This window comes from Anas platyrhynchos, chromosome 3, assembly GCF_047663525.1.
Source record: "Anas platyrhynchos isolate ZD024472 breed Pekin duck chromosome 3, IASCAAS_PekinDuck_T2T, whole genome shotgun sequence".
Taxonomy (NCBI): Eukaryota; Metazoa; Chordata; class Aves; order Anseriformes; family Anatidae; genus Anas; species Anas platyrhynchos.
Window position 1 is genome coordinate 73,801,426 of NC_092589.1, and position 18,346 is coordinate 73,819,771.

General features: G+C 48.6%; 1 protein-coding gene across 1 annotated transcript in view; it reads left to right on the plus strand.

The window, feature by feature from the left end:
• The first annotated feature begins 6,871 nt into the window (after window positions 1–6,871).
• Window positions 6,872–18,346, plus strand: part of SCML4 (Scm polycomb group protein like 4) — a 53,141-nt gene continuing 41,666 nt past the window's right edge. Inside the window, exons 1-2 of the mRNA XM_021270187.4 lie at window positions 6,872–7,770; window positions 8,406–8,558. The gene's annotated coding sequence lies outside the window, so the exon portion shown is untranslated. The remainder of the gene's footprint in view (window positions 7,771–8,405; window positions 8,559–18,346) is intronic.

Here is an 18,346-nt window from a genome sequence, read left to right on the forward strand (position 1 = left end):
CTTATGTAAGGTTTTATCTGGTTGTATCTTTTTATGGTTCCCTCCTGATGTAGATTTGTTAGGTTGGTTTGATCTCTTCTTTTCCTTCTCCTTTGCAGCAGAGACTGAATGGTTCATTCAAATGATGAAAAGCTGCCCCATTATATTTTACATTCAAATTCACATTTAATATATAGTATGAATGCTAAAAATTACTGGTGATTTAAAATACAGAGACTTCTCTACACAGGCTCTTCCTTTGCTGGCCAAAAAAATGCCTTTAACACATCTGGCCCATATCTCAGCCTTGTGGCAGGGCGCGAGGCATCCATCTCCCCTGCTGGAGCAGCCAGTCCTGCCTGGTGCCTCTCTGTCCTTCTCCTGCAGAAAGACCTTGGTGGAGATGCCTCGAGCAAAGTCCATGAGACATCACCAGGGCATCCACACCAGCAGCTGCGGGTCAGAGAGCTGCCCACGTGCTACCCAGCGAGCCCTACCCAGCACAGCAGTGTCCGTGCTGTCTGCTAAAAGCCAATTAAAACAAAAAAATAGAGCTGTGTTGTTCAAACCCCGGCATCTCTTAAAAGGGAAGCACAGCCCCCTTGGTCAAATGTGAGCCTGGGAGACTTGCAGGAATGACAGCAATTAAACATCACATTGCTTTGAATCTCCATGTAAGTGCTAAGTGTTAAATATTACAACAGCACCAACACAGGGGCTGACACCAGCCTTTGTTATCCAGGTCTCTGTAGATGCGAGGTTTTAGGCTAGGCAGTGATAAAATAATTCGGCTTGTCAGGCACAGGCGAGGCTTGTTGGTATGCGTATCATGCCAGCCTGAAAAGTGATGGAAGTGTCAAAATAGCAGAGGTGGGGAAACGTAGCGAAAACCCGAAAATCAAACCTTTTATTTCAAAAACATCACCACTGAAATTAGATTAGTTTTATTATAACTATAATGTGATTTCTGAAGTTTAACTTCTGAGCAATTAATTGACTAGCTCTGATAACTGCTGTGAAGCACGCTTTGATTCTGCTCTCTTTTCTTCTGCTGTTGGCAGCTATTCCGCAGCTGGAAAGAAAATTTGTCCCTTCTCTGGCATTGAACAGAGGCCTCTTGCAAAGCTTGAACCTGCTTTGCTAGGTTAAATAATTGCCTCCCTGTGACAGGAACTGACAAGTCTTTGCAGAACTATACATGGGTGAAGGACAGCAGAGCCTGTCTGGCGATTCCTGATTTCATGCAACGTTGTGGTGCACTGAAGTACTAAAACCACACTAAAGTACTTCCACTGCTACCAGGAAAATAAAATCCAGATATATGGATTATCCTCAGAGGTTAATGAGGGATAAAATGGGCTTTGATGTTTTTCTGGTCACTGATAGTGTGTTTTTGCTGTTGTTGTTGTTATTCTTAATCTTTTGTTTGCTTGTTTAAAGAAAAGTTCGGCACAGTTGTGGAGTCTCCTCCTTGGAGACCCTCAAAAGTCCCCTTGACATGGTCCTGGGCAAGCAGCTCTGGGTGTCCCTGCTTGAGCAGGGGTTGGAGCAGGTGGCCTCTGGATGTCCCTGCCCACCTCAGCCCTCCTGTGATGCTGTGACTTTGTCCCTTTTTATTCCACATGCAGACCAACTAGAAACCAAACCTGATGCCTAGGGTAGTTGGCATCCCTGCCCTAGCACCTTTTTCTCCTCCTCGTGCTGGGTTTTGCTGAGTGCAGCAAGCATGGATCGAGTGCCCGAGCCAGGCTGCCTTGCGTGGTAGTCCTGTCATTTGACAGGCGGCAGTCTGCACCAAATTTTGGCTACCAGAGAGGCTCTTCCCATCCTTGGTGGTACCAGCAGATGCTGTGTGGGGAGTTTCTCTACTGAGTTTGTATGCAAACAACATACAGCTCCTGACTGATGATGGCTATCCAACTCCCCAGCTAATTAAAATCTATAAACTATGCTGGCATATGTAATTTAAAAAATAGCTATACTATAGTATGACTATGCATGCATATAGACTAAAAATAGCGCTTGCCAAGAGAAAAAAGAGATAATTACAGTGAATTTGGATGGTGACTGATTTTATTCTTTTTTTTTTTTTTTTTCTATTGAATTAAGAAAAATGAGTATGCAAACGTGTCTTATGTGGAGGCATGTATTTTTACAGCTTTTTTTCAGCTGTGGCAAGAAACCAAAGCTGGCGGCCCTGGACTTTTTGGCAGGTGGTCACTGCAGGAAGGTGCTGGGACTGCAGGGCCTCGTGCACAAAATGGCGCCCATACACAAAATGGCGCCCCTGAACCTCGCCTCAGGCATGCGAGCAAGTGGTCAGCGTGAGGAAGACACGCTCCCGTGTCGCTGTGTCCGCTGCCCAGCCCTGTCCCCTGCCTGCTGTAGTCATGAATGGTTCAAGGACATATTTTTGAGGCTGGATCTCTTGGTATTAAAGGCTGGCTTGGTGTCTACTCCCTTCAGGCGTGGTGTGCCCTGCCTGTCCTATACCTGTGGTGCTCCTTCCTCCATGATCTCCATGTTCAGATGCTCTTAGGGTGCCAAATTTGTGAGGCTGAGAACATCGCCTACTTCCCTGGTCACCTTCCAGTGCCTGAGGGAGGAGATGGGGAAGGGTCCACAACAGGGTTTGGCACCCGGCCACTGCTTCTGTTCTGGGCATCTGTACTGCAAAACCAGCGTCCCTTCAGCAGGACTGGGCACGATCCTCCTCACCACCCAGGAACAAAATCAGGAGGCTCCTTGCACGAGAGAGGAGAGGGGATCGGGGATCTGCCAGCATGGCTGTGGGTGTCTGGTGGCTGACATGCCCTGGAGAGGCCCTGAGCTGGTAAATGACTGCGAGACATTAGACTAACCCTAGTGGAAAAAAAGGAAATCTGGAGTATTTTGCTTTTTAACTACTGCCCAGACACAGTCCTTTTATTTCTGTCCATTTATGCTACTAGAGATGAGTTATTGGAGAAAGGTGCTCGGAAAATGAGATGTTGAGGTTGTTGCTTCTGTTATCATTTCACTGAACTAGCCATTGATTTTTTTGCTTATCATGACATTTATTAAAATAGATTCCTTTCACTTGTCATAATGCACCACCTCCTGGCTCTCAGTCCCTCACTATACAACAGCCAAAAGTTCGAGCTAAGATGCTGGTTAATCAAATCCTGGGAATTTCCCAGAATAAGAGAAATCCCCATTTGGGAAATGCTGCCTCAGAAAGGAATGTTTTGCCCTAATGCAATTTAAATTGTTTTGTTTTCCACAGTGGTAGAAGAATGACCGGGTTTTCACTGCAGAAGCAGCGTGTGAGCCCGTGGGATGCTGCAGGTGCGTGGTGGGAGCTGCAGTAAGGAGGAAGCCTGGGGCTGGGGCTCCTTGGGCAGCTCTGCAAACCCCAGCACCCTCCAGGTGGCCATCCCAGCCTTTCTTCTGTTTTTTCTTTGAACTTTCTTTTCCCCCATCCTGCGCTCCCCTGATGGGATGGCTCCCTCTGTGCCTTACTGCGGTTCTTACAACAAAAAGCTGATGTTTCAGTGTGTTGCCTCACAAATAACAATTCTGATGCGTACTCGGTGAAGAGTTTCTAATTCAGCTTTTCAATGCCTTATCCTTGTCAGGCATGGCTAATATAATTAGCAACGGAAAGTCATGCAAAAATAATCCTGACTCTTCCTTGATCTTCACACAGAGAGTGATGCAGTAATTGCCATCGCTTCAGTGTTTCTGGAGCAAGATGCTCTTCCAGCATCTGCTCAGCTTGTGCTGAGCAACGAGCCTGTGTTGTGTGATGCTGCAGCATTGCATGTGTTCTGCAGGGGACAGATTTGGAAACACTTGCATCAACAGGGCAGTGAATGCGTGACCTTCTTGTGCAGCATCTGCAGGTGCATTGGGGTTTGAGCATCACTGCTAGCACCAGACAGGCAGATATGTGGTCCATTGGAAGTCTGCTGTGTAAATAAATACATCAACAATGAACATTTGTGTTACGGCCCTTAATCTAGAGGCAAGAAAGGGGCCCTTTCTTCCTTAGCTGCAGCAGGCTGTGTTGGTGCTCCAGCTCTGGCTATGCTTATCACAGCTTATTGCACCTGCCAGCTTCAGCTGTGGGGAATTTTGTCCAGGCACTCAACTTTTTGGGTGCTGTCACTCCTGGTTTTTGCCTAAAGTAAGCTTGGAAAGGAAGGGAGAAGACGTGATTTCTGCAGATCTAAAGGATGATTTCTTTTATTGCTAAGGATGCCGTGTGACTTTATTGCCTTTCTGAGCTCTTTAACACAGCAATAAACGAGCTGTTAAAATATTTTAAAATCAATAAGTGTAATAAAGAACCAGGCAAATTACAAAGCCGCACCTGACATTTAGTGATTTGGGAAATAACCGTGTCCTGAAGCCAGGGGCGCAGTGGCAAGGAGGAGGTGCTGGCTGCAGGGGGGGGGCAGGGGATGGGAAATAGTTTTTGGGAGCTGCCCCTTGCCTCTTTGAGGCACGCTGGGGCTTGGGCTTCATCTGCAGCTCAGCCTTGCTCCCCAAGTGCCATTTGTGGGGTGCTGTGGTCCCCCCGCAGTGGGGGCAGGTGGTGGGCAGGAGGCACATCCGTTTCCCCCTCCCAGCTTCACGCATCCAAAGGGCTTATCAGAGACAACTTATCAGAGGATGCCCTCCCTGGAGACCTGTTTTCTTGAAAGATGCTGGTGCTTTTGTAATTAAGGCGATTGTTTAAATTCATTGCCTTAGACCGGATCGCATCGTACCTTAACCAACTGTATCTCCCCGAGCTTGGGAGGGGTTGGAGAAGGGTAAGGGTGGCTGTCGTGTGATTAATTCGGCATCTGGAAAGGTTTACGGGTAAAAACCTTGTTAAACTGAAATGCCTAATAAAGATGCAGGGAAAATCACATATAGGGCATAACCCGGGCAGGCAGCAGCCCTGAAAGACCCTTGTGCAGCAGTCACCCAGGGGCTGCATGTCACCAATGTCACCCTCACGGTCAAACATCTGCTGATGGCAGCAAGAAACGCTCCGGGCCCCCACCTCGCTCATCTCATGCCCACGTACCTGGCAGGGCTGCGCACGCTGGGGCTGTTTTGGGATATTTAATTTCCTTTCTCACTTAACCTGAATGCTTTCTGATTTCGTGGAAATCCGCAGGTAATTGAATGTAATTGTTTAAAGAATCAAATCGTTTAAATTACAGGGTGATGCTTGAAATAAAATGACAGTCTGTGGGAGGTTATTAACATCGGCGGTGCTTTTCCTGCCTGGGATGGAGGTTTGGTGTGCTCCTGCCTGGCAGGGGGGTGCAGCTGGAGGAAGAGGATGGTGAGCGGTCAGGATCCGGCACCTGCTCAGCCCTTGGTGGGATCAGCGCTGGTCCCATCCCTGTTCCCCTCCTTATTCCCGTGTGGATGGTGATGGGCACCTGAGGCTGCCCCTCAGTCGAGTGCGGAGGGGAAGGGAGGATGCAGTGAAGAAGGGAGCCCAAGTTTGTATTTTTTGTTGTTGTGGGAGGCTTTTCTATTTCTTTTGTTTGTATTTTTTTGTTGTTCCATTTCTTTTGTTAACAGATGTGAAAACCATCTCAGATTTAAAGGGTTTGAACCATCCCTCCAACACCATCTCATCCTCCCTTGCTCCTGGAAGTTGTGCTGCCCTACAGACCAGCTGTTTGTCTTAAACGCAAATTCAAAACTCGTCGATTTAAACTTTTACCATCAAATAAGCCCTACAAAGAGCCCAGTCTTATGAACCCTGCCATCCATAACGGAGCAAAACTTGCTCTGCGCTCAGTGGGGCTGCGTTTTGAGGACTGCAAACTCATGCAGGGTATTAAAAACAACAGTAACAAAATAAATATAATAAATATATAAAATCCTGATCCCCTCCCCAGCACTTTGCTGTTGCATTGCACCGTATTAATGTCAGATTTTCTGCAAGAAGCTGCACTGGTAACATTTTGTGACTTCGAATAGCAGCGCTGGGCGCGACGAGCCACAGCAGCACCGTGTCTGCTGAGGAGATGGGAAGCGACAGGGATGGCTAAGAGTGTCACGGTCAAAATTTTGAGCAGTTTAAAAGAGAAGACAGGCTTTTTAAAAGCTCCTGACATAATTACCTTTTTATTTATTTATTTGTTTTAACCAGTCTTTTCCCCGTTTACCCTGTTAGGGAACTTACGACTGAGGTTTGCATGGGTTGACAGCCACCTTCCATTTTATTCGTATGGGGGAATCTGTGAGTGCTGGCCCACTGGCCCCGATTTTTTCAATTAAAGAGAAGAAGGAGAAAGGGGAATTGCAGGGCTTTGCCAGGATGAAGGCTGAGCTGAGTGCTTCTTTAGGGGTACAGAGCTTTCCTCTTTTAAGAGAGAGCCAAGCACCCGGCCATCCGGCAGGTGGATGGATGCCCTCCTCCCCGCAGCTGGGGATGGCTCCAGCACCAAAGGCTCGGCTGATGCTGGTGGGAAGGATCCAGGAGTTGTGGTGCCTTGCTTTTCTTCTCCTTCCTTAGTTGCTTACTCGCCCCATCGTCTGTGCTGCTGGGTCACCTGTAGCTCCCCTAAACCCAGCAAAGCCAGGCCAGCACAGAACCAGTGAGCAGGGACCACGACTGCCAGGCCGTCCGAGGAAACATTCAGAGGAGTGGGAATAAAGCGAGGTGAGGAGCACGTTTTGGCTCGCAATAAATTCTGGGTACCGGTACCTGTGAGCGTGTGAAGTGGGCAGCGGGGAGCTGTGCGACAGGCCCCTTCGCTGGCACAATCTCATCTAGCACGGTCAATGGAGCGCGACGGGATTATTATGAGCATTATTTATTATGTGTATTATACTGGGGGGGGGAGGAGTGAGAGCTGCTGGTGGTATGATAGATAAGGAAAAGGCGAGCAGCTGGAAATGCAGTGCAAAACCAGTCCCGCATCCTACCCGAGTGCCACGGCACGGCAGTGGTGACCGATACCTCCAAGTAGCATGAATATCATCGCCTGGCCATACCTGTAAGATATATCTTTGGGCTCCAGGCTCCGTGTACGTGCGTGGAGATGTGTGAGTGTGGGCACTGCAGTACCCAGGTGCTCCTGGGGTTGCCGGCACAAAGGTCCCAAGCACCACTCCCCCAGTTGGCATCTCATTTATCCCAAACTGGAGCGCCCGGTCCTGCCCCTCACGGTAGCTCGGTATCGGGCCACATTGCTGCAGGATCGGGACAAAGGGACGATGATACAGGCAGGTTTCTATGGCAACAGAGGAGGGGTAGGTAAAATGTAGAAATGTTGCAAGCACCCGCTCGGCTCGGTGCACCACACCGCACGCTGCTGCGAAAGCTGCTGCTATGTGGGGGAATAAAAAAAAAAAAAAGTCCGGCTGCCTTTACCTTTTGGGTCGTGGAGCTCTGAACTAGGCAGACATGGCAATTTTTTCTCCGTTTAGCCGGGAAGAGAAAGGAGACACGGCACACGGGCCCTCGTTTTCTGCGTGTAAAATGTGTGTGTTCTTTAAAAGGCAGTGGTTGGCTGGTTTTCCGGACATGATGTGGTTGAAGCTGTCATCGTAATGGAAATTCATTGCTGTAGCTATGGTAAATCGAGTTTTCTGCCTGTGCTGAATGCATTAGTCTAATGAGATGTTTGCAGCTGGAGAGCTGAGCTGCTGGAGGCTTGCACCGTGCTAAGAGGCAGGGAGAAGATGGCTTTTGCCGGGCTCTGGGTGCATGTGCCCAAAGTCCTCTGCCCGGTGGCTCCAAATGCCCGGGCTCCCTAAAGGCACTGCCCGGCGTTTGAGCAGAGGCAATAGGTAAGGGGAAAGCATGCTTCTTTTTCTCTGCCTGATTTTCGTGTTCTTCAGCCTTGTTTGAGCAGTTCTTGTGCTGCTTGCACGCGAACTTTACAGCTCCTCGATCGGAGACCCTCTGCGGGGCACCGCACCCGTCCCCAGAGGCAGCTTCCCAGCACAACCAGTTTGCGAACTGGTGCCGGTGCGGGATGTGCTGGGGAAGGTGCAGTGGGTCAGCAGTGAGTACTACAGGGCTGCTCCGTGCCGTGCCGTGCCAGCAGCACCTCCGTGCATGAGTTTGTGCACACTTCTGGCCGCGGAGCGCGAGGGCTGCAGAGCAGCATCGTGCTTCCCCAAACCCGGCTCCAAGTGGGGTTTCTGTTTTTTGTTTTTCTTTTCCTGCCAGGTAAGTGCTGGTTTATAAGCAGCTTACTTTGCAATATACTTCGCAGGCAGCATTTATACCACAAGAGCTGGGTTTTTAGTGCAGCTGACGGAGCAATGAGTTGCACTGCAATCTCCTCGGATCTCCCAACCATCTGCTCGGTCGAGTCGCTGCCCTTCGCTGCAAAATCGAAGGGAGCGATGCCGCCTGTGTGCCGGCTTCCTCCTCCAAGCCCGAGGAGTAGCAGAGGTCTGTCTCTATGCCCTTCCAGGTGCTTCACAGGTAACTTCGAGGGAGGACCCCACGCCCGGAGGAGATGCACGCACGTCCTGCTCACCCTGCCAGCTCCTCCCCGGCCACCGCCGCCTCCCCGGCCCCATCCCGCAGCCAGCACCGAGCTCGCCGAGGGTGAAGGCCAGCGTGGGTCAGTGAGTAACTCTGTGGCTGGTACCAGGGAGCTGGTACGGGGCAGAGGCTGCAGGGTTTGCTTTGCCGTGGCTTCATCCCACAGCAGCGACCTGGCAGACAGGAGTCGGGGTGGGTTTGGTGCACACGGGGCTTGTCGCGGGGGTGTGAAGTGCATCTGGCAAGGTGCGGGGGGAAAGTTGTTGAAATTCTCTGCTTGTGTGTGGGGGGGATTTTTGTTTCAGCCTGTTTTTAATTCAAGAGGCTTCTGAAGGCGCTTTGCTCAAGGATAGACCAAGGGCTTTCAGAATGGGCATTTTGAGACAAATGCAGAGCGCACAGGAGGGGGGTAAATAGCAAATACTTGGAAACTGCAGGGATGTTGTTCTTTGGGGGTGCAGGGATGCAGTCTAAAAAGTGTCCTTGTGCCACAGCAGCACCTGCAGCATCCCTGCCACGATGTGCAGTGCCTGCCCCTGGTCCAGCTACACACAGCTGGGGTTGGTGTAAGTCAGCATCGCTCCCGTGGCTCCAGCCTCGTTCAACACGAGCTGAGGATGTGGCTGGGAGATGCGAGCGTGCAGGTTTTGTGGTCTGGCGTAGGTCAGGGGTCTCCCAGCCCTCTCTGGCTGCAGGTGATTTCTCATTTTAAGTAAGACGTCGCACTGATTTTCCCAACGAGGCAGAACCCTTTTGCCCCATCGTAAAAGTTATTTGGCTGATGCTCACGCTGTTCGGGTTGGAGAGGCTGGCAGGGACACGAGCTTGTTAGCAGTGGATTATGGAAGCGTGGCAAGAAAAAAAAAAAACAAAAAAAACAAAAAAACAACAAAAACTACCAACCACAGAAAAAGTACATGTGCTGCATAAGGTCAAAAACTCTGCAGTTGATAAATGCTTTGTCAATGGAGCACAGCAACTCTGATATTGTGATCATTTCATTTAGCAACAGTGTTTAACTCTGGTACTTTCATATTCTGGGGAAAAGAGTGGTTAGAAAGAGGCAATTTTCTTTCTTGAGCAAGGAATGCCTTGCTCTGAGGTTCCTCACCTGCTGGTATGGGTGCTCAGTGGGAGCTGTGGTATCTGAAATGAAGAAATTGCAGTGAGAGGCTTTTCTCCCATTTCTTCTCTTATCATTGTGCTTGCCACAAAACAATTATTTTGAAATATTTTTAAAAAGTTTAAAAGTGAAATACTACAGAGCACGCTGTCACGGTACATGAGTGACTCTCCAAGCTTCAGCAAGCTGAGAACTGACCTTTGACAGCTCTCTCTTGAACACCTTCCTTCCCCAGCGTTTAAGGTAATCAAATAAAGAAGAAGAGGGCACTGGCAGCAAGGTGAGGGGAAGCAGGGTGTGGGAAGGTTTGCTGTCCACAGCCCAGGAACAGGAAACACACAGGTGGATTTGCTGGTGTGTCTGCCTGCCCCATCACCAGCCCTGTGGGGGCGTGATGCTGGGATGTGATTGTCCTCCACGTACCTCGCCACGCCGGGACCTATTGGCATCCTCGGGGGCTTTAGATTACTTTCATAAAGTATCTCGTACAGTGTAATGATTTTTTTTAAGAGAAAAGGATGATGGTGAGATGAAGAAATGCCCCAGCTCCCTGAAATCCTGCCCTACTTCTCTACCTACAGCTTTAAAATGGTGCAAAGGAGGAGTCAGCTGCATTTGCATAGAGCTGAGCTCTCCCGCTGACCATAACGAGCACCTTCAGCAATTAACAGGTGATGGTCAACACGGGTGTGCTCGCAGAGTGACTGAACTGTTAGTGGTTTGTGTGTGCAAGGAAGGATATTGCAGGCTCACCTGAAAGGGAAATAATGAATGACGTGTATTCATTCTGTCGTAGCAAGTTGCCTCATGAGGAACTGGTTCTCTGTGCAAAGGAAGAAAATTGTCTCTGTATTGTGCTGTGTCTTAACACAATTCATTCAAAATTGTGCGTCTGTGTGTCAGCGGATTGCACGCTGCTGTGTGAAACAGAATCACGATGTGTGGACGCATTAAAGGCAGTGGCTAAATTTGCTATTGATTAATAAAACTGAAAATAATCTACAATCTTGGAAGCATCTTTGCAGCAAGTTTTCTTTTGATTAGAATGAAGGAATTGACAAAAGAAAGGGAGATGTGCGGGGAAGCTAGGGTTAAAATCTACTAATTAAAGATGTAAATTTGTGATATTCTACTTTTCTAATAAAACCTTGCGAAGATGATGAAACTGTAAGTCGTTCATTAAGATTGACTGCTCCCTTTAGGAACTAGTGTAAATTTGGCCAGAATAAAGAATTGCCCAGAGACAGTCTGGATGTGTAATTATGTTACGCTGAAGGATGAATAATTCCTCTTGAACTGAGCAGTTTGCTGCTGCCCTGCAGTTTATCCTGACCCCATCTTCAGAGGTGATTCCCATCCTACAGGAGAAACGTTGCTGTAAATGCCAGCCCTTTGCTCTCCGACTGTTCAGCCTGCTCCATTCATTTTGGGTGCGGGATGTGAAGGACAGGGTTTGCTTTCCATCCATCCTTCACCCTCTTCCCCACCTCACCCTAGCCCCAGGACTTGCAGGGGAACACTATGGAGAATGAGTTCCCCCACAGCCAGAAGGGCTACCTGCAGGCTTCAGCTTTCTGAAAATGGAAATATTGTGGCAAAACAGGTCCCCTGAGACTTCTCTGCAGGAGCAGGCTGGCTGGCGGTAGCTGTCTATATACACCACATCGGTGTGTGTTGGCCTGACCCAGCCAGCAAGAGGGAGAAGCCATGGCCCTATAATGAGGAAGTCCTTGGTAACATGAAAGTATTTAACCACACTGGCTCCAAATGATTTCTTTCTACTGGCCAGCCATGGGGAGGACACCACGTGCAGGTAAGTTTCTAACCAAAGACCTCCTCTTGCGCCACAAGCAGACTTACAGAGAATTATGGTTGTTACCATCCTCAGAGGCTCCAGCTGGAGTTCAGGCAGTCTTCAAACTCCCCAGCCAGAGAGTATGTGCCATTCAAACTCTTTAAGTCAATCCAGACAATCCAGAAATCAGTCTAGGTTTCTGTATCTGAAAGGCAAAGCTGGGCTAACCTAGGCTCTCCAGGTGACCTGAGCCTCTTACCTTATTTCTGAAGGAAACCACCTGTCCCCTGTGTCAGTGCCACCAAATCATCCTCAAAGTGCAAGCGGGATTGGGATAGGGGGTCCTTCTTATAAAGTCAGTGTGTAAAATGCTCTGATTTCCAAAGTCCTTGCCATAGGTTTGTTTCTATCTGCACCCGTGGACACAGTGGGGAGGGAAATATCAGTGTTGGGGGAGAGAGCAAAGACTGAGGGAGGGAGTTTCCAAAGGTGGACAGAGATAATGCTCAGACATTTCCTTAAGATGTGAGGAAAGCACTGGACAGGGAAAGGGGTGCACTGGGTTCAAAACTGAGAGCATTGTCCAAATGCTTCTTGAACTCCGGAAGCTCGGTGCCGTGAGCACTGCCCTGTGGAGCCTGTCCCAGTGCCCGACCCCCTCTGGGCGCAGACCCTTTCCCTAACCCCCAGCCTGACCCTCCCCTGTCCCAGCTCCATGCTGTTTCCTCGGGTCCTGTCGCTGTCCCCAGAGAGCAGAGCTCAGCGCCTGCCCCTCCGCTCCCCTCGTGAGGGAGCTCCAGGCCGCCATGAGGTGAGCTGTTGAACTGTGCAATAGAGAAAGGATTTTTCCTAGTTTTCCATCCAGAGGAGTAAACAAGTGAATCAAGGTTATTGATTTATTACCATGAGGAAGAAGCGATGATAGCTCCATGTCATCCTCCGTGTGTGGAAGACACCTCTGTTTGGCACGGCACCTTCAAGATCTTGCATAAGGAACTGAAGGAGGACTTCAGTATCTGATGTGCTTTAAAGATCTGATTACTACAGAAGATATCTTTTCTCTGCCTTGGAAAAGCACAGACCTTATGAGGGCTCATGTGAAGCTTCTGAAGAGAATAGCCACGAGAAGAGAAGGTGAAAAAGTTCTCTCTGCCCTAGGCTCTGTCAGAGGAGGCACCCAGCTTTGGTGCCAGGAAAAGAGAGAGTCACAGCGGGTAGCCAACCTTTCCAGAAGGACGTTCTCCTCTCCTGCAGCTGGGCAGGTGACAACAAGGCTCTGAGTGAAGGACCCTGACTGGGGACAGGTCACCATGGCCCTGCCGTGTCCCTGGGGGACAGGAGAGAGGCTGGAGCTACAACAGGGAATGGCGATACCTCAAGGAGTGGCTTCGGTGTGGGTATGCAGTGGACACACACACACAGAGAAAATAAACGGGAGAGGATGTTGTCAAGAAGCTGTGACCATTACTTATGTGTATCTGGGGACTCGGTACCCTTCCCCCCGTCGCCTTCAAAAATGTTTATAGCATTTATCTCCTGATTTTGTCTGGCAGCCTCCATCTATTTCCGTATAAGCGATGAATGAGAGATGTGCCTAGTAACTGTCTCTTATGGCTCAGTAAATACTTGAATTTATTTGCATATTAAGTCAGCTGCGCTTATACTGTGCTCACTAAATGCAGCACCACGAAATGCTGTGCAGAGGAGGCTGGTCGGCCATTAACATGGTCAGGATTTATGTGAACGACTGCCTTTAACATTAATGGAAGTTATCTACACAAATCGTCTTCCAGTGGGGGAATAGGCCGTAATGTATGTAAATACATCTTACTCGCTGTCGTTTAGTCTTTTAAAAGGGTACCCAGCGAGGTAAAACACTGCTCTGGTGCTGGTACTCAGTGTCCCCTAAAACGTGGAGAGGCAGATGGCTCTCTCATTTTGAGGACCCCTTGCTCCATGCAGTGGCTGGGAAATGGATTCCTAGGACAAACCTTACAATTCAGAGGCATTTTTATTAACAAAAGATGGTAGAATTCACACAATCCCAGGTGTTTTGAAACTTATATTAAATCTACCTGACATAGCTGCCACAGATGATTTCTAGTTTAATGAGGTTATTAAATGGGGAGACAATACTGCAAAAATGATCATTGATCTTGTGTCCTCGGCCATTATTTTTACACCATTAGCAGTGGCAGTCTCTGTTGACAAAAGGGAATGACGCTGAGCCAGCGAAGAAGCGGGATGACTTGTCCCTGCTGAAAAGAGAGGTGTGCTTAGGTGAGCTTCCATCAACCTGGTGCCGGGCCTCATGTCCTTCTGCCAGCCGAGATCTCCTGGGATAGGAGGATGTCTCACAGGAAGGGCTGATGCAGGTATTTATGTAGGCTGGAGAGGCTTCACCGTGGTGGTTCATAAACGTGAATTATTCCCGAATCTCCCCCCTGTACCTGCCAGCCTGGGGGAGACGCAGGACCCCCAGGCTGAGAGCAGCTTGCTGCCTCCTGCCCAGAGGGCAAAAATAACATTTTGCTGCTGACGAGCCCCAAAGTTCAGATAACTGTTAACAGTTATCTGAACTTTGGTTGGTTTGTTTGGTTTTGGTTGTTTGATTTTCCTTTCCTGAATTCCTACGACTACTGGTTCTATTTTATTTTATTTTTAAACAAACATGAGCCAGGGCAGAGCATGGCTATCCAGTGCCTTGGTGCAAGCAACATTCAAACCAAGCCCAGGTCTTCTGGTGGGGGGACCTTGGTGAGGGTCCTGCCTCGCTGCTGCGTCCCACCAGTGTCCTGTCACCAGGGTTCCCAGTGCCTCCCCAAGAAAAATGAAGGAGGGTCCCAGTGCCAAGAAGGAAAAAAAAAAGTTGTCTGTGTACGAGGTCTGGAGGAGGGCAAGCAGGAGCACTCCCCACTGAAAAATGGAGAACAGGACCAACTGGAGCTTCTGGTGGGTGGTATATTATGATTAATTTAGAGGTGAAGGAGTTCTCCTAAACTCATTCATATGTAACTCTTCAGAGTCCCATGAGGCAGCAGTTCCCCACAGCCACTGGCTACATCCCCACACAGGATGGGCCGCTGGAGAAAGTGCACCAATTTTTTTCTTATAGTTTTTTGGCAACAGAGAGATGAGTGACAACAGAATAAATACATAAAGTCAGCCTCTGAAAAGGTCAAATTTGCCTGCGCTCATAGCTGATATGCTTGTTTCTCATGCTAATTTTGGGGCAGGGGGAAACTTGATGCTGCAGTCCTGCTGCCTGGTGATTGCTAGAAAGGGCAGCACGGGCTGCTCAGAGTCGGGGTGTTAAAGCATCAGGAGAGAAATGATGCACTGGGAAGGCCAAGAAAGTGTGCTCCGTGAGGGAGCACAAAGTAGGAGGAAAGTGGAAGGAAAAGAAAATAAATAAAGTCTGAAATTTCTCCTGGTATTCGCAGGGCTCCATTTATCATGCACTGCGGATGGCACCGTGCCTCGGTCCCTCGCAGGCTCCCTGCAAGTGTGGAAGATCTCCCCGCATGAAGCATGATAAAGTCATCTCTTCTGAGTGCTGATAAAGGAGCTAAGAAAGCCTGAGGGCAAAAATAGGATAAACTCTGAGCCGAGGAAATAGCTTCAGCCAAAGAGTCTGGGGCATGATGATGACCCAGGTGGCGCTGGGTGCCACCTGAATTACTGTGCTAGGGAGTGAATCTTATGTTGGGTGTTGAGATGCAGAGGTAGGCACTGGCAGTGGGGCACTTTGCCTGTCTTACTACTGCCGCCTTGAGCACTCCTGATCAATTGGCATTCACCCTGGATTTCCAGGAGAGATACGGAGAGCATTTCAACCTGCTATTTTCTGTCCTTTGCAATTTTGGAGAGGTTTCATGAAGAGATGCGTACCAATTGCTTCAAACACTGTGCTGCCCCAAAGAGCTTATAATACATCTCTGAGTGATGTGGTCACACACACAACACAATAAAAAGGATTACTTGCCTCGGGATGTTGTCCCCATCACCTATATGTGGGTGGGCAGAGTGAACTGTGACCTGCAGATACTTTATCTGTCTTATAACCACTTGTACTTTCTCACTGGCAGGAGAAAAGTGTTAAAAGCTGGAATCTTTTGTTGAACAATTTTGAAATATTTCTGCAGGGGAGTGTGAGAAGTAGTCGCAAAGGTAACCAGGACTTCTTATGCAGTGCTTATGAAGACCTTTGGGTTAGAGATATTTTTAGGATGGGGGAGCAGAGTGCACCCCCTTCTCACCAGGCTCTTGTAGGCACCTTGGGTGCTTCTCAAGGAGCACGTGCTGCACCTGGCAGACAGCAGAGGTCTTCCTTTCCAGAGGCAATCAGGAGCCACCAGTCATGAATGTGTTGCTGGTTCTCGTGTGATTCACATACTGGGACAGTCCTCAGACACAGATACTCCCTGCCACCGGGTCTGGAAACCTCAGTGCTAAATCAGAACATGACATCAGTGGCTGACTTGTCAGCCTCAGGGGTATGGTGTGCCCGGGTCTGTCTGCACAGACATTTCTTCCTCGTCAGCACCAGGCATTGCTGTGGAGCTGTGAGTTGTCTCTGCGACTCACAGTTTTGTCCCAAGGAGCTGTAAGAAATGTAGCCACAGTGGAAGGAATTGCCATCCTGTGCTGGACCTGTGTTGCCAACTATATGATACAGACATATAGAAAATGAAAATAATGGTACCTCAAGAGCCATTAAGCAATTCAGTGTGTCACAGGGAAAAAAGCACCATGTGCACGGGGTGGGAACACAATATGAGCTCTTCTCTGGTCCCAGACCACTCTTTTGGAGCCTTAAACTGGATGGCATGAGCATATAAGGCTTCTGCTAACCAGTTAGTGCTGGAGTTACACAGGGGCTGAACTTTGTGAACAGTTTCCATAATTAACCTGAAGGTTTTCCTTTAGTTGCCCTCATAGCTTGGTTGGAGCATGTCTTCTCCTGATCAGCATTTGCAAGGACAGAAGCACTGAAAATTCATCCAATGGTGCCTTTCATCTCTTGTGTCTTTTTTTTTTTTTTTAAATAATAATAAAAAAAAGGTCAAAGCAGTTAAAGCAGACACTCAATCAGTCCAGTTTTGCAAGATGTATTGCCCAGGGTATGCACATGATGACATACAAGCCAGCTGCAGCATCTTTGTTCTCAGTGTAAAGTTTTGAGGCGATGAACAGAGGGTTGTTGCCAAACACTATGTAAAAATAATCCAGAAAACAGGAAAAAGTGACTCATTGTAGGGGGGGAAATGTACCAAAGCAGTTCTGAAAAGTGAGAGTGGCGTGTTTATTTAAAAACAAAGTAATGATATAATCAAACCGTGGCAAACATCACCCTCGCATGCTGTGTGCTGCAGTGACCAGCTGCAGTCAGTGAGCTTTACTCCCCAGCCACGCTTGGTCCAGCTTCACTAACTTGCCACTTGGTGTTCCCACGGTCTGAGGTCTGGGATGTCTGCAGTTTCCCAGCACGCTTCTACTCCAGATGTGTCTGCTCTGCGTCTAGAGAGCCACCTGCAGCCTCCCCCTATGGCAGATCTGGAGTCCACGAGGACAGCGAGCCTTCACGTGGGGTGTACCAGTGCCCAAATCACAGCTGGGACTTGGACCCACCAGGGGTCTAGGGCATGAGCAAATGGCTTCACCTTGCCTCTCGTGACACGAGTGTAATACATCTCAGACACTGTGTATCACCTTGCCAGGTGGGCACGTTAATTTAGGTTAACACCATCAGATAATTGTGTTGGAAGGCTCTGGTTTCCCTCCTGAACCCATGTGAGCTTACCGAAGGGTTTGGATCACACCAGAGCTTTTCTTCTCGAGCAGGAAGCGGTGGCAGTGGGGTGACTGTCTAGCCCTGGCTGGCACAGCGGGCTGTAGCAGTGATGCACGTGCTTTTCTCGTTTCTGCACTTAATGATTAAGTTCAGGATCTTTTTATTTATGTCATCTGATTCCCACGTTAAAATGTGGTTTGAGTAAAAAACGGGTCTCCCATGCATAGCAATGAAAGCTTGGAGCATCTTCAGAAGCTGTGGTCCCTGAAGTCTCTAAAGACAGAAACCTAAGAGCTACTGCAGTTAATGCCAGAAAGGGACGGCTCTTTTATAAGTATTATTGCTCACAATGTAATATAAAAGTGCAGCGGGTCCCTAAGGGATAAGGATAACTTTTATGTGAGAAATGAGCGAAATTCTTGCGCTGTGTCTAAGAAAAGTTATTTCCCTATTGACTTTTGTAATATCACTTCTTCAGATTTAGGGGGTCAATTTATTTCCTGAGGCAGCTCCCAGCTCCTCTGAGTTGTGGCTGTGTTTCTCATGTCCCAGCCCTCAACACTCCACGGCATTGCTGTGCCCATCCCACTGCAGTGCAGTGGCCGGTGCCTTTTGGTGGCTCGCATCCCTGCTTGCCTATGGGGCCATGGACAGAATGAGGAGGTGTGATGGGCTTCACTGCGATGTGGGTGTAATTAGCACAAACAAACAAGCCGCTGTGTGCATGCATGGGTGCAATTTGTGTGGGACAGGAGAAGGAGCAAACGGTTTCTTCAATGCTCAGGCCACCTGTAGAGCACGTTTTGATGGGAAGGGGGTTTCCCACCTCTTTTTCAAATAGGGACATGTTAGCCCTGGTGATTTCATTCAGCAGACATAATTTAAGAAGACATAATTTAACAAGGAACAAAGCACAGAAATGTTAGTTGCTATTGTGGACTCAAGCAAGGCAGGGAATGATGGGGGTTGTACCCAGGACCAGGGCTGTCTCTGTGTCAAAAATGCATTTACTTGGTAAGATAATTGAGGAGGACAGTATGCAAGCAATAAAGAAATGCCTGGAGTAGCACAGGAGGCAATAATGCCAGCAGAGAACAGCCAGATCACCTCAAGCTGCTCATTGCGACAATTTCTGTTTTCCACTATAAAGTTTGT